Source organism: Temnothorax nylanderi, unplaced genomic scaffold (assembly GCF_030848795.1).
Source record: "Temnothorax nylanderi isolate EJ_2023f unplaced genomic scaffold, tnyl_v1.0 TNYL_tig0234_pilon, whole genome shotgun sequence".
NCBI lineage: Eukaryota > Metazoa > Arthropoda > Insecta > Hymenoptera > Formicidae > Temnothorax > Temnothorax nylanderi.
The window spans coordinates 228,594-245,597 of NW_027249296.1; the positions used below are offsets into that span (position 1 = coordinate 228,594).

Genomic DNA, 17,004 nt, shown 5'->3' on the forward strand with positions numbered 1-17,004 from the left:
CGAAATTCGAGGATAAAAGCGGGGTGGAATGTAACGCGATGAAAGAATGGAAATCCACTCGCTTGACTACGAATCTCTAGCAAAAAAAAAAGGATAAAAACGCGGTGTAATAAAGCGAACGGTCAGCAACGGACAAAGCCGTCTATCTCAAACTCGTACGAATTAAAATTAATCGCGTAAAATTAAATTGTAAAAATTATTAGAAATCTCTTCTAGTTTTGAAACAAAAAAAGCGCGAATGGAAAGTTGCACAAGATAAGTGAAAGAATTAGTATAGAATTAGTATAGTATATAGAAGTAAAGCAAGAAGCAACGACGAGAGAAAAGGACGGTAAAAAAGGAGCAAGCGAAGGGAAGGTACGAGGTAATGGAGAAAAAAGAAGAACACAAAATGACTGTTTTTATTTCATAAGAGTACACAGAACGTGACGTGTTGTACAACTTAATATAATTATAAAGCATAAAACCATATCAAAAGCTGTATGTGGAAAATTGGTAATTGAATGGTTTTACAGAACCGCGCCGCGCGTTACGGCTATTTCGAGATGGGAATTGCTATGGTTACTGTAATATGCACCGTGGTAATGGTAGATATTTATTTGTAACGCGACGCTTAATTATAACGAGTAATGCGAACTCAACGGGAAAGAGAACATTGACATTAATGATAATATATATTTTGATATATTCGTATGTGTTATCTTGAACATAGGATAGTTATTTTACATGTGAGAAAAATGCGGAACGACAATTATCTTAAAATATATTTAAACGTATATCGCGGTGCGAAATTATTTACTTTAAATTATCGAATAATTAACTTCTTGATTTTAACTTGATGTTAACTTTGTTTTTTCTTTAATGTCTTTGTATCTAAATTACACTCAAATTAAGAGCAATTTGGAGTATCTTGATACGCGTTCTATATCCCGTCTGTCTAAAATCTTTCTGGTTTTGAATATGAGTATGTTCTTGGAACAATTAAGCAAGCAATATCGCATTAACATCCAGTACGGTAAGCATAGTCAATTAAGCATTCTCTTTTCATCTTCAGCTTGGTAGTAAGACGGAAAGAGAATACGAAACAACGATGTCAATCCCTGACTTAAATGATCTTAAATTAATCATAAATTAATCATAAAATCTGGAAATCTTCCGGTTTCGAATGAGCGATTATTTATCAGCCTATTCATCGACGGATTCATGTCGGTGCTATGCTAGCTTATTATAAATAAATATTCTCTTCCTGTATATATACAAACAATAAAATACTGTTACTGAAACAGATTTCGCGCACTTTTGATTTTATTGTGAATGCTTTATACTGGCACCGATAAACGGTATTACCGGATATATACAAAATACCGTCGCGTATATTCACCAATGCAACAGACTCAAGTCGCTCGAAATCAATTATATTCGATTAAAAACTTTTCAGCTTTGTATAACTTCTCTCACGAGAGCTATCGATAGCAACATAACTAGCGAGGAGGGGTTTAATTAACACGGAGATCAGGTCGGGCAGTCGAATTGGAAATTACTGGCGCGGAGTCGCGGGTAAGGTTAATCCCCGGAAAGCCCTCGGCTCACCTCGCGAGCGAGAGTCGGGGGTGAGATAGGGAGAAAGGGAAGAGATAAAACGAGAGGCGATTCTCCACGGTTCTAGACGCTCCGAATTTATAGATTGTAGCTTTCGAATGTGCCGAGGGGCGACCGCCGCGTAATCTAAGCGGCAAAGGCGGCTTTAAATATTCAGCGGAGCCCCCGTCACCGCATGCTTCTTCGGAAATGCGGATGCGCCGCGTACGTGCTGATACTTTGGACGAACTCGTCGAGGTGCGCGAATGTTCGAGGACCGCGAGTTGAAGATTTATGACCTCGATGATCTATGTGCGGTAACATCAGGCTGATTGATAGGGGAGAATCGCCATTTTATTTTATTTCTACTCATCGGACTGACATGGTGCTTAAATTCGAAGGACGTACTTCGCGAGATTTTCTCGGGCAGACGTCTATGAAAATACAACTAAATGGAAAGCATTTTATAAATTATATTCACGATTGATTTAAATTGAATTTAAGATATCTATAAATTTAAAGACATGGTAAATATTCTTAAATATTATTATGTACATACATGTGTTTATATATATATATATATATATATATATAATATTATGGTTTATAGTATTTTACAAAAATTTAGGACCTTTAATTCTTGCTAAAAGTATGAAGGACGACATTTATTAATGCTTCACATATACGACGTTCGCTTTTTGAAGCGATTAAATTTTATGATTGACAGTTGGTTCACCGAAAGTAAAAATTTTAACCGGGTAGACCACAAAGCTTTACCGTGGTTTGAAATGCAAGGCTTTCAGTGGCGAGAGATTCGCGTGCACGTGCCGTCGTACGCGCGTCACGCGCTTTCGAAAGTATTGGGCGTGCGGTAAAAGTGCAGCCCGACCTAAATACCAGGTAGAACCGAAATTTCCGGATTAAATTTTTCGCCGGCGGATTGAGGTTTCGCGTTCGCAATTATTGAAGAACGGCATACTTAGTTTTTGCCGCTACGTGCATTACCGACGAGAGAGAAAGATTTTTAGGTCGCGTGAAAGAATAACGTGCGTTCCAGGCTCTGCGGAAATGCGGATCTCTCTAATTATCATCCGTTTAAGTCAAAATGTTATATGTAGAATATTTTAGGACATTTATAGCATGAGGGAGTTGTAATGTTTTACAGTTCCGTGTACAAAATTGTCAGACACATGTAAAATTTCTTGCAGGAGAATTGCAGTACAATGTATAAAACGAATAAAATCTGAGATATGTAAATATATTCTACTGCAAATGATTATCGCTATTAACTGCGTTTAATTGTGATAGCTTAGAGCAATGCGCAAATAATCTTTATTCTTTGAATCTGCGTACATCAATAATCTTGTGGACACTCAATATGGGATTGTTTTTTTTTTGTTCTCGCAGGTCAGCATGAGCAGAAAAGAGTTCTTAGCTACAAAACGGAGCGAAAAGCTAAAAACGCATGCCTAAATTAGCCTGGGAAGCTGATAACTTGCTGATAAGCGGCTAACGGGTCACTTCTAGGGGATAATAGGTAAGTTCAGAACGTAAGCGCCTCGAGTATCCACACTGCGGAGAGCGGAGATCTCGGGAGTAGGATTTAAATATCATTTGAAACGTTGGAAGAGAATAACCATCATTCTAATGAGAAACCTTCCGCGCCAGTTGCGACAGCTTAAAAATCTCGTGCGCGCTCGACTAATTAGTTATCGACCGGCAAATCGCGCTCCCACGCTCGTCGATGAGGGGCTGCTTCGTTGGCTCGAAAAACGAGACGTCGTTATCAAGCTCGCGCGCTGCGGAATGTAATTTCAAGAGTTTAATAAAGCAGGAGAGAGAGAGAGAGAGAGGAAGCGCAGAGAGAGAGAGAGAGAGAGAGAGAGAGAGAGAGAGAGAGAGAGAGAGAGAGAGAGGAGTGCACTCGGGACACACTCTCCCAATTTGCAAGTTCGCATAATCGATGTATCGCCGCTGGTCATATTGGAAGGATCTTGTTGCAGCGTATGCGTTATCGCGAAGCCATTTGCTCGCTCGCTTGCTCGCTCGTTACAGGCGTATTAATGGTATATTCATGCGTTACAGAGTACTCTAATATAGTCCAGAACTAGCAGTATCGTGATACCTATCTATTCCAAATTCAGAAGCATCGCGGAATTGCGCATAGAGTAGCGCAAAAAGGCGGAGAATCTTTAATTAACTGTTAAACCTAACATCCAAAATTTACAATTGAAATTAGCGTCGCGGTGCCACGTTTAAATAACAAATACACTCCGTGCGCGCAACGTTGGCACAATAAATGAATTGTATAATCGCGCCGGGGACGCGCTTTCGAGGGGAGGTATTCGACGATAATCATGTTTACTCCAGCCCCGATATTTCGTGGGTTATCCGGTTTTAACGGCGGGCATGCACGCGCACATAAACGTTGTACCAAGCACCTCACCGCAATTCGACACACACACCGGGGACCGGGAGTGAGTTTCGCCTGTGTTGGGTCAACTCGTACGTACACATTCACAATGAGAGGGAGATACGGATACGCACGCAGGTTAAATGCATCTCTCACCGATGAGGAGGGATGAAAGCGACGCTCGCGGAGTTGACGATAAAGAGCGCCGAAGGGTTGGAAAAGGGAGCGCGCGGCAGCCAACTTCGCAGACAGTTTAAACTCCACGCCGCGCACCGTGCCGCGGGCCGGTCGGAAATCCGCCCACTCCACACGGCGCGAATCCGAGCGGTATACTACTTGACCGTTCGAGTGAGGTCTGAATAGCGAATATCTTCGATATATTCGCGTTGGAAAGTTTCGGCCGTGTGCTCCAATGTGAGACCACGTGCGTTACGTTGGTGCAAAGTTAGCGAGTGCTGCGATGAGAGGACCCTTAATAAGGGCTGGATGTCTACCTTTATACGAACTCTGAAGCAAGAAGATAGTTTAATGCATCACGGATTTTCGAGGAATTAATATGTGTAAGAGGAAATTAATTTCTCATTAAGTATTGGAAATGGAAAACTCTGTTATTTTTAGTTGCGTAAATATAAGCTTGCGATTATCATGAGAGTTACGCTTTTAAATATGTTTTACATTTTTATATGGGAAATTTCGTCACCAGAAGTTGTTACTTAACATTAATAACATTCCTTATATTTTCTATATTAAATTTTCTTCCTCATCGTTAAAAAAAATGTTGAAGATGCTTCTTTCCATACTTTCACTTTTATATTCGTTTTTCCAATACTATTTATTGCTCGCTTGTTACAAAGTTAAATAAATTGGCCAAATATATCATGATCGCGGTCATGATCGAGTGGATAATACGAAGACTAAAATATGTTGCCCACATTTAATATGCGCGCATAATTAATGGTTGTCCCGACCAAATGAAATTTCGCTCAAGTATCGATGAATTCGCGACCAATGATACCATGAGAGTACATCAGTCAAATAGAGATTTTAGTGGCTTTCGATTTAGTTCATGCCTTTCGATCTCTCCGTCGCTGTGGAAAATACGATTTATCAATTTCCATCGGTGTACATCGATATATATGTCCGGACTATCGTCTATATATCTCATCAACTAAACTTGGATTTTCCTTAACGAAAATCTAATTGACTCGAGAAAACTTCTCAAGGCTTCTCCTCTCAATGCAAAATGTTTTCACATAACGTATTCTGTGTTAGTTAAAAATACGTATCTTCAATTTTGTTCATTCAATTGTATTTGCATTTGTTATCTCTGGGAAATGTTTGCGGAAAATGTTTCAATAGTTCCGAAACATCCCGCGCAAAAATTCATTATCGCGCTCGGTCGCGCGTTCGCGACGATTTTAAAATTCGTAAAAATTATGATGTTCGATGGATTATCGCGGACGACAGCGCGCTGATCGACGAATTGCCGGCAAATTGAGTTCGGTCGACACGTTTTCGGGCCGCAATATTATTACGCCAGTCGAACTGACTGGTTTTATTGTCCGCATTAACTGCAGCGGATTTCCGGCCGATGAAGGGAGCACCGAGAGAACGAAATAATTACCGGTATCACGCATATTTACAGCGCGCGTAAGGGCCGATGGATTTTAACTGAAATGCGATTTCGTGCCGCGTATTTTCATCAATTTCGCGCGCATTCGAGCTGCTCGGCGGTGTGTAATAGCGTGATTGAATATCTATCGATTTATCATATAACAAAGCGGTCCCTCATGAGTTTTGAAAAAGGCAGTCGTGGAATTAAATAGCATAACGAATGTCTGTAGCTTATCACAAGGTATGTTTACAATTTTTAATTTGAGAATAATTTATAAAAATGTGAGGAATGAAGAGGTTTTGCAAAATATTTGGAATTCAATGAATGAATATATCTTGTTCGAAAACAACTCACATAGGTACACGTTCGTCATATCGCAAAATAACGTAAAACGTATAACAGATGTTAACGTCGATAATAAACGCATGATCACGATGAATAGCGCTAAATTACGCTAAATTTCTTGTGGTACTGGCCGCTGTCAACGTTTTAATATTAACCGTATATTTTCGGCCATACATTGTCTGATCGCGGGATTATTGTCAAAATTAAATTCCACCGGCAATACAATATCAGTAACATTCTCACTTTTCCATTGGGAACCGCGGTATTATTGCCGGAATGAAATTTCGGCGATAACGTAATATCGGTAATATTCTCGCACTTTTCCGTCATGCACGACCGCAGATTATTATTCGAAATTAAATTTCGCCGAGTCGCTGCGCAGTCGTCACGATACGTGCGGCCGTCGATCGCAATCATACATCTCGATAATATTAAAGGTCCGATTGATCGCGCGAACGGACGCATCGATATGCGCTCCGGTTCGGTCCCATAAATTCCCTCTCTCAGCGCTTATCGATTCATTGGCAAAGTAAAAAGCGTAAGCGTGGCACAATGCATACTGCGAAGAGGCATGTCTACTTTTACATTATTTTCTCGTTACTGAAATCAAGGCGGTGTGCCATTCGAAACGCTCGATTTCCACTTGAAACATACCTCAGTTCGTATCTTTGACCTTTTTTAAGTAGCTATTTAATAGAATACGTTTATCGTAATGCGTCTTGCGAGATCGCAACTGCGATATTTCAGACGAAAAGAGGAAAAAAGGAGAAAATAATAATAATTTTTATTTTAATATATAAGTTATAATGATGATGTGCACGTACATGAATTTAATAGTATTTAATGAGTAAAATATACCGCACTGAAGCTTCTATATGCATCCATAGAAAAAATTTTGTACAACTGGATTAAAGTCAGCTTTGCAGGGTGTATGTAATAGGAAGTAATTTTGAATTTATAATTACAAAAATACCGTGCCAATTTCACGCTATTTGTTAGACAAGTCAAACACGTTACGGCGGAGTCTCCGTAAGTTCACGCGCGCGTCGATGTCCTACGGGAAACTCCAGCGTCCTATAATTGAAGTTCGCCAACATGTACGGTAGCTAACGAGCACGTGGTTGCACTTTCCGGTCGTTCCTATCGTGTGACCCTTTCCGAACGCGTCGGCGATAACGACAAATACAAAACCTAACAGGCGCTATCGATAGCGTCACCGCCCCTCCGGCATTGTCCTCGGACACCGCAACCTTTTGACTTCGATGGACCTCTGCTCTCTGCCACGACCCAAGATAACCCTTTCATCTGAATACGTCTGAATACGTTCTTTTGTGCGGGAGCCAGGTGTCCGACAACGTCGCGAACAAAGGAACCTTTGCGTTCGTACAAAAACATGAGTTCTCCTAAAAACGTATAGAGTTTAATATTTTTTGTAACTGAATCTGTTGATTTAGAAAAAGAATCTATTTTTTTTAATGGCTTTGAAGAAATTTCTAATAATATTATAATGTTTAATAAATGGTAAAAACAATTATAGAAAATGTTTTCTCGATAATCAAAATATAATATTAAAATTAAACTTGCAGAGAGAGCAAAATAAGCGGATAATAATTTGTCTGTAGATATTGATTTAATGTTTTTATATTCTTCAAATTTCGCAGTGAATCGATTGTAAAGTGGTTAGATCACGACTCGATTTAGGATTTTCATCCGATTAATACTATTGCGATAACTGCAGTAATGTAGTGATTATATCGCGACCGTAATTTCGATATTTGCATGAACCATCCGCGACTTCCAAAGTGCGTGCGTGTGCGTGGCAAATATTATGTTAATAATTACACATCGCAATGATCCTTTATATTGAATTCACGTCGGTAATAATCGAAAGCACACCTACGACACACGCACACGCATATATTTATATTTTATTTTAACAGAGAGACAGAGAGGAAAGATCGCCACTCTATTATTTGATTTATTCGTAATTTTATCGTCGAGAGTGCCCTCCTTGATCTACTAAATATTTAATATAATAATTTATATTTATATTTAATATCATAATTGTGATAACAATAAATTACGTACGTCTTTGGTAAAAAAAAATAATTCCAGTGGTAGATCGTTAACGCAATAATCGTCCTGAAATCAGCGGCCTCGCGTAGACGGCGAGACTCGTCATCGACGATCGTAATCGCGCCTACGCTAAGTTATGGGGACAAGGCATTCAAGTTCAGTCAATCTAAATCGATCTCCATTATCGAGCGCGGGATCAAGGAGCGATACTTTGACGGACGCGCCTCAACAGGCGAGGTAACGGGGACGATTCGGGGTATCGTTGTATTTATGGGGACGCGCAGCGTGTGTAATAGCTCCAGGGATATAGGGTAGAACGTAACTCAGCATCAAGAGAGCCGGGCCGGGTCCCGGCCGCACCACATCGCCCGTAATCCGGAGCAACACGCTCGCCCCCCCCCCCCCAACCCCTCCCGTACGCCATCATACCCCGGTCGTCGTCGCCGCCACCACTGTCGCGCCCCATAGGTATTATACCCACGCGAGACTACAACTGCGAGCGTTCCACTTGCCAGTTACTTTGAGGTCGGGGCACCCACCCCCTCTGATGCGGTGCTCGCCCTTCACGCCCCGACGGATCCTTCCCCAGGCTTCCCCTGTCCACTCGGATGCGATAGCATCTTAATCGTGCTAATTCGCGCCCACCCATCACCGGCCGACACCGGGTATACCGTGTTACCGGCCACGCCGGGATTTTGAGGCTTTAGCTTCGTGACAGCATCCAAATTTAATATAGAAGCCTCGGGACGGGTCGCTCCACTCGTCGATCGATCGTAAAAATTTCTTTTACCGTTTTATTTTCGCTATTGTAAAAGTATCTTTAATATATGTTATTGCGGAAACGATCCATTAACACGTCTCTGAAAATTGTTTTAACATCAGTAACGTTATTTATTCTCCGATTGATTCTATAAAAATACCTTTTAATATTTTGTTTGAATGGCGTATATGCCATGTATATTTTTATAGAGCGTCATTTTGAATTATTCCATATATTGAAAATCTCCTTTGTCTGGGGAAGAAGTAATAAGAATATTTTTGAATCGAGCTGATTTATGTAGAGTTATGGGATTTGAATGACTTGTCTCTTGGTATTGTTTTCAAAAGCTGCAAATATCTGTGAACACGTTACTGAAATATTTCGGATAATTGTAATAGAAATTTGTTAGCTAATTATAAAGCTAATTATATTCATTGTTTAAGGTACCGAAATAACTCATTGAAATTGCTGGATTTTAATATAATTGAGATTTGCTCTATATTCAACAAGATAAATCCCTGAAATAAACAGTCGATAAAACAACACCATTTCGATATTATTCTACAGAAGCACTAGAGAATCAAAATCGACAAAGTGACAAAGAAGGATAAACTGCGAAGCTTAACGTACAATCTGGCATTTTAATCGAAAACAGCGTGACAACCGGATATAATAAATTCGGGATATGTAATAATAGAGCACAATCTGTATTTTAGTACAAGATTCAAATTAAAATTGGACAAAAATCTTACAGGAAAAGTTTGCGTGAGGGAAAAATATTTTTTTTGGCATTTACCTGTTTGAGACAAAATAAAAAAGATCAAGTTCCAATCATATATTCGCAAGTCATAGCGTAATTTATCTCATGAATAATATGATGATACGATGCGCAAAGATGTTGTAAATATAATTAAGGGAAAATGAGTCATAATTAAAAATATTAATTGTTAAAGGAAATCATGCTTTGTTGATCATAGTCCTTTCTCGCATAAAATAATCTTTTCCCTAAAGACTGAAGTGATCTTTAGTAATATACAGTTATTTTTATTAATTATATAAAAGAACTTTTAATATTTGAAATAATTAAATACGCCTGGATTTTGTTTGTTTTGAGACTTTTCTTATCACAAAGAACAAATATCGTTTATTTGAAACGGAGTCTATACATTAACGTCATTAGTCAGCGACTGCTCGTGTACGACTGAGTTCTGACTGTGTCGAGCTTATAATAATATTGTTCACGCATAGGACACGCTCACCTCGTGACAATACATACTGAGTGATGCTTCGAACTAGCCTATAGAAATTTGCTTTTCCTATTAGATTTACATTTAAATTCTTAACACTCTCCCTAAAAGCTAATTTTCTATGCAAACATTATCTTTGCTTATAATCCCTAACTTGCTGCGCAAAAACTCAAATCTTTTAACATTTAAAACTTTTGTGAAAATATCAGCTAACTGTTCTTCAGTTCTTACATAACATACATTTATCTCACCTCTTTCATAGAGATGATCGCACAAAATGATATTTCACATCAATATGTTTACTTCTTTGGTGAAACTCTGGATTCTTCACCAGTTTCAACGCACTTTGATTATCTATATATAATATATTCTCACTCACACTTACATCAAGTTCTCTTAATAATCTCATGACCCACACATTCTCTCTCGCTGCTGCTGCTGCACTTACGTATTCGGCTTCTGTTGTAGAAACAGCTACACATTGTTGTTTCTTACTTTGCCAGCTAATCGCAGCTCCGCCATATATACATACTACACCTGTTGTGGATTTTCGTGTTTCTTTATCACCTGCATAGTCGGCATCAGAAAAAGTTTTAAATTGATTATTTGCGCCATATACAATTCCGTAATTCGCAGTACCCTTAACATAACGAATTATTCGTTTAACTAAATTCCAATGTGCTTTTGTCGGATTATCTAACGCTCTTGATGCTACATTCAACGCAAACGCAATATCTGGTCTACTTACAACTTGCAAAAACATTAGATTGCCTACTGCTTCTCGGTAAGGCACACTGCTATCAGTGTCTTTGGATTCATATGCATCCCACTCATGCTCAATCGGGATTTTTACTTCTTTTGCATCACTCATATTGAATCGCTCTACAATTTTTCTCGCATATGTTTCTTGACTTACAAAGATCATATCATCACTTAATCTATAAATTTCCATTCCTACAAACATTCTTACATTTTCAAAAATTGTTACTTCAAATTTGTTGCTTAATTTACAAAGGAACTCATCAATCTCTTTTTCGCATGATCCTAACACTAAGCCATCATCTACCCATAAAGCTATTATCAAAATTTTACCGCGTTTCTTTCTATAGTACAAACATGGATCGGCTTTACTCTCCCTTAAATTGCAATCTTTTAGGAATTTCTCAAAAAGTTCGCCCCAGCATCTGGGTGCTTGTTTCAACCCATATATACTTTTTATTAACTTGCACACCTTACTTGTACCATTTCCAAAGCCTTCTGGCTGACTCATAAATATCTCTTCCTTTAAAGGACTGTACAAGAAAGCTGTCTTTACATCAAATTGTCGCATTTTTAGCTTGCTACTTGCCGCTACACTTAATATTGTTCGCAGTGTATCATATCGTACAACTGGACTAAAAGTTTCGATATAATCTATACCCTCGCGTTGTGAACACCCCTTTATTACTAATCTGGCTTTATATTTCACGTTTTCATCGCATTCTTTCTTTCTAAATACCCAACGATTTCCTAAAACCTTCGCATTCTTCGGTTTATCTACTAATTGCCAAGTATTATTATTTTTTAATGAGTTTAACTCGTCATTCATTGCAATAATCCAATTTTTAGACTCTTTTGAATTAATGGCTTCATTGTAATTTCTCGGAACTACTTCCGCAATATTGGCGCACGGACTGCCATACCAGCTTGGTTTTCTTACTTTCGTTCTATCACGTAGTGTTCGCGTTTTTTCATTGTTATCTTCTGTGTCGACCTGTAAATATTCCGCGTCGTCATAAATACTTTCTCGCGATACATTTAACGGTTCTCTCTTTGGACTTATAGTTTCAATTTCTCGCGATACATTTAACGGCTCTCTCTTTGGGCTCATAGTTTCAATTTCTATATACGCAGTTGACAGTTTTTCATTCTTAAACTGAACATCTCTTGTAATTTTTACATCTTTCTTTTCTGGTACATATACTCTATAACCTTTCAAGTCTTCTAAATACCCTACTAAGTGACTTTTCATCGCTTTCCTATCTAGCTTTCGCCGTTTTTCTTTCGGTATATGTACAAAACATTCGGTGCCAAATACTTTAAAATATTTTACATCAATTGAGTTACCATGCCATAACTCATATGGAGTTTTATTTTCAACTTTAGTTGGGCCACTTCTATTTAATACATGAACTACATAGTTGATTGCCTCTGCCCACAAGAATTCAGGCATGTTATTTTGCGCATATAAAACCGATCGCGCTGCTTCCATAACAATTCTATTTTCCCTCTCAGCTATACCATTCTGTTCGGGTGTATACGGTACCGTTACAGTATGCTTTATTCCCCTTTTACTAAGAAATTCATTAACATCTTTGTCAATGTACTCACGACCACCGTCTGTAACTAATTCTTTAATATCGCGCCCAAATTGCGTTCTAATCTCATTACAGTAATGTTCTATTTTTAATTTTACTTCTGATTTATTTTTCAAGAAATACACGGTTCTATAACTCGTAAAATCATCTTTAAAAACGACATAATATCGTCTTTTACCAAGTGAATCTACACCCATAGGACCACACACATCCGAATAAATTTTTTCTCGTGGCTCTTTAGCCCTAGCAGTATTTTTACCAAACATTGTACGATGTTGCTTTCCATAAGCACATGCATCACAAAATTCATTATCTACTTCTACATTAATATTTAAATTCTTTAAAAAACTTTTTACGTGTTTTTTATTCTGATGTGCGAGCCTCTCATGCCATAATTGCAGGGTATCGACCGCGCTTGCCACATTCGCATTTTTTAGAAGAACTACCCTGGTAGAAATTTTGACTGGGCGCTTGCATGGCACTGACCAGCGTGCCACACTGCCACTTCAGGAGCTGGCATGGCACGCTGGTAAGCGCCATCCTCGAAACGTCACGTTTTGCCCGCTAGCGCCACAGATCTAATGTGATGCTGGCATGGCGCTAACATGGCGGCAGTAAGGTACTATCATAATGCAGACATGGGACTAGCGAGTTTTTAACGTGGCACGTGTATGGCGCTAACATGGCGCCAATAAGGTACAATTTCTAAATCCATATAATGCATTTATTTAAAGATTATTCATTTAATTAGTTATTTTTAACAGACTGTCAATTGAACTAATAATATTTACTACTCCTAAATTAACTACTATCTCATAAATTAGGAAACATGAAAATAAATATGTATACAATGACAAACGTGACTCTATATCAACGAGATAAAGGAAGTGGTATTAAGTTCAATAGGGTGATAAAATGACACCATTATAATTAAAAATAAAATACCTTATATTTGGCAAATAATCGCAGTCTTATTACATCGACAGTTTTACAATTATTATTAATTTTCTATGTTCCAGATAAAAAACAAATACTTTGTACTTCTTTTCACTTAACACTATAACTATAAGGCCTTTATTCGCGAGTACACCTAAATACATTCTAGCTCATCCTATCTTATTGTAAAAGTTTATGATAGAATTTCAGTGGTATACCCCAGTACAGAAATCGATAAAATTAAATTTTAATAAAAAATTAAAAATGGAGCAATTTATGAAATTGGAAGAAAAAACGCAATTGAGCGCATCTCGCGTCTCCCTTTGTCTATCAATGGAAAAAAAGGTAGTCGAGTGTATGTGTCCGTCGACTATTAATTACTGATTGCAGTAAGTACGCAGAAGCAGCGAGAAGACTGTACTTTAAACTAAACGAAAATAGAACGCAGAAATAGTCTCTAAGGTGCGACTCTCCGTAGGTCCTTACCCCGCAGATTTACTACAGTTCGTTTTATAAATATCATTTTGTCGAAGTCAAGTTAAGCTTGCTTGCGATATGATGCTCAGCTTCATTAGCTGAGTCATATAAATACTCATTGAAAATAATAATCAAAATAATGTTCACGATACACATTTTTAATAAATTTTAAATATATAGAACAAAATAAAGAACAAAAAACTCACTATTTGATAGTTCTGATTCTGGTTCTGGTTCAGATGTTTTTGCAGTTGGTACAATAATACTTTTTTCCGTAACATTATTCTCCAATAATTTTGACCTTACAGCCGTAAACTTCTTCTCCGACAATTTTGATGACTTCATAGCAGATTTATTTTTATCTACAATTAATATAATATAATATTAAAACCTGGATTGTGTTTAGTTGGAGTTAAGTTAAATAATATTATTCTACATTTTAAAATGCATCAAACCTGACTGACTGCAAGATTTTTTTGTGAACACAGGAATTTCATTAAAAAGATTTTTAATTTCATCTACATTTTTTTTCAACTTTTGTTGTCGGTAAACTGTCTCTGCTTTTTTTATTTTTTCTTCGTCGTCTTCCGAATCTTGCGAAAAAGCAGTCTCAGTTCGACCAAGAAGTATCAAACGATCCATAGCTTCTGTGAATGTCTCTGAAATAATTATTTTATTACATTTATTGCGATTAATTAATAGAAACCTATAAGTTAATTAGTTTACCATTTTTAATTAAAATAAAATTTTTAACTACATAAAGCATTTACAGATCGACGCAATTTAATTATAGATTTAGAATTTAGTTTTAATTTTTGTGCATCACCATTATGTGCGTTAGCTGTGATCTGTTGGATCGAGCTAGTCTGTGAACACCTTTGTCAGTTCGGATATAATATTCATAAGGTTCTTTTATTAAAAAAAAAGGAAATATTATTTGTACATACTACATACTTGCTTGCCCAACAATGTCAATATTGTAGAATGGCCATGAGTCTGGTACTTCAGATTCTTGTTTCACCATATCGTGGAGTTCATTGATGTTCTTTTTTGTATATGGAGGAGGAAGAAACGGTACTTTTAATCTTTTTGTTTTCTCGTCTCAGTCAATCCAGGCTGAAGGGACAATATCAATTTCTTTCGTGAGATCTTTTCTCCCACGTTTAACAAATCTCACAATTTTAAATCGATAAATCATTTTTTCGCCGTCGTCGCTTTCAGACATCTGTATAAATATGTATAAATTATCCTTTACATGACACTGATGATGTTGGTCACACTTAATAGCAACAAGAAAAAATTTGGAAAAATTAGATGCAGGTCACAAAATCTAAATTAATATCGCACCGGTATAAGGCTGCGTTCGGAAACATCACCCGAGTGCACACGAGCAATACTCCGCTCTCTTTCTATCTCAGCGAGTTAGAAGGAGAAGAGAGTATACCCGTGGGTACCCGGGTGACGTTTCCGAAGCTTAACACGCGCGACACTCTCAATCAAACTCTAGTACACGGCAACACTAATTACGACGCAAAATAATACACGAAATGGTACACGCGGTTGCAAGCACGAAAAACGCGAGAAATGGTGGATTCGCGATCTCGAAATCAGGTCGCTGCCACGTAGTCGCCTGCGTCCCTTCCACGGTCGCGATCTCCAGGAGCCTGCAATCTCAATCCGCGATCCCCCGAAGCCAACGAGACTATCCCGGGGCCTCTCGCTCTCCATACCGACCACCAACACCAAAGTAAGCCTTCTCGGCAGTTAACGCGAATTATGTACGAGTCGGTACGAGCAAGAACGCGACCCGGAGGGCGGTGTCGTGGCTTTATTCACGCGAAATGTTCACGGCAACCTCACCGAAAATGTGTTCTTCTTTCACATCGGCTCGTATCCGTCCGGGCTCGGGTCTCGGGTCTCGGCAGCCAGCAGCAGATAACGGCGCGATAACCTCCAAAATTTTTACGTGCCAACGCCGGAGAACGACCGCGAAAATGCGCTCGATAGAGGAATCGATGACGTGCGACGCGCCCCTCCCAGGCGCGCGGCCCTTCGGCGCGATAGCGCGGGCCAATTAGGGACGGGCTCGCAGGCCCGCGATATATCCCCGCGCAGTGCTGTCAGCAGCGTTACGATAGATGTAGTTGTAGCCTATCAGTTCTTCTAAAACTGATTAGCGCCCAATTTAATTATTTATTATTTATTGCCGAACCAAATTATTTATTTACCATTTATTTATTATTATTTATTATTATTTATTATTTATTATTATTATTTATTATCATTTATTATTTATTATTATTTATTATCATTTATTGCCAGATAAATTAGTAGAGCCCTGCCAGCCGAAGAACCCCGGCCGCGGCAGGTGAAGGATAAAATAATCCTGTCTCAATTTTAACATACGTACATATGTTAATAATTTCTAAAACAATTAAGAAGTCGATCTAGAAGCCAAAGAGAAGAATCTCGACAGCACCTAATGTGGCGCAAGTGTGGATCGCATTAGAAACTCAGTCAAATCCAGACCTGCGCCCGTTCAATTTTATGTAAATGCCATATTAGGCGCGGACATGGCCCTGATATGGCTCTTTCCAGTTTTTTAGGATAAGGCTGTGGCGTGGCAAACTTGCATGGCGCTGACAAGTGTCGTGGCGCTGGCAAGGCAATTTCTACCAGGGACACGTGTTTTCACATATCAATTCGATATAACTCTCCAATTTCTAAACCGGTTGCGACTATATTACCGTTTTTATAAAACGTACAAATTTTTCCTCTATTTGTCACGGCCATGTCAACGCCCTTTTTCGCGGTCATTTTTACAGAAAATAGATTTTGATTCAAACCCGGCGCATACAATACATCATATAATCGCGCATCATACCATCTTCCTCTCACACGCATCTGCACGTCGATGTTGCCTTTCCCAAGCGCTGACACGACTGCACCGTTGCCCACTCGAATCGTCGTCGGTGTTCCAAACTGCTTGTATTCAGTGAACCAGTCACCTCTGCTCGTCATGTGATCGGACGCACCTGAGTCGATCAGCCAATGCTCCTCACTGTATTTCTCGTCGACTCGTACCATGAACGCTTGCTTTTGCGGCTGCTTGTACTCCTTCTCTCTTCTTTCATTGTTACCTCTATACTCGCTCTTGCGATCTTCACTGGCGTAACAGTTTCTAGCTATGTGATTTTTGC

The 17,004-nt window shown here is 38.7% G+C and overlaps 1 protein-coding gene across 2 annotated transcripts in view; it reads left to right on the forward strand.

Annotated features, from left to right (window-relative positions):
* The window catches only part of Dip-lambda (Dpr-interacting protein lambda), a 211,322-nt gene that overhangs the window by 140,974 nt on the left and 53,344 nt on the right, over nt 1-17,004 (forward strand). For both annotated transcript variants that reach the window (XM_071717999.1, XM_071717998.1), the window contains one exon: nt 2,986-3,115. The gene's annotated coding sequence lies outside the window, so the exon portion shown is untranslated. The remainder of the gene's footprint in view (nt 1-2,985; nt 3,116-17,004) is intronic.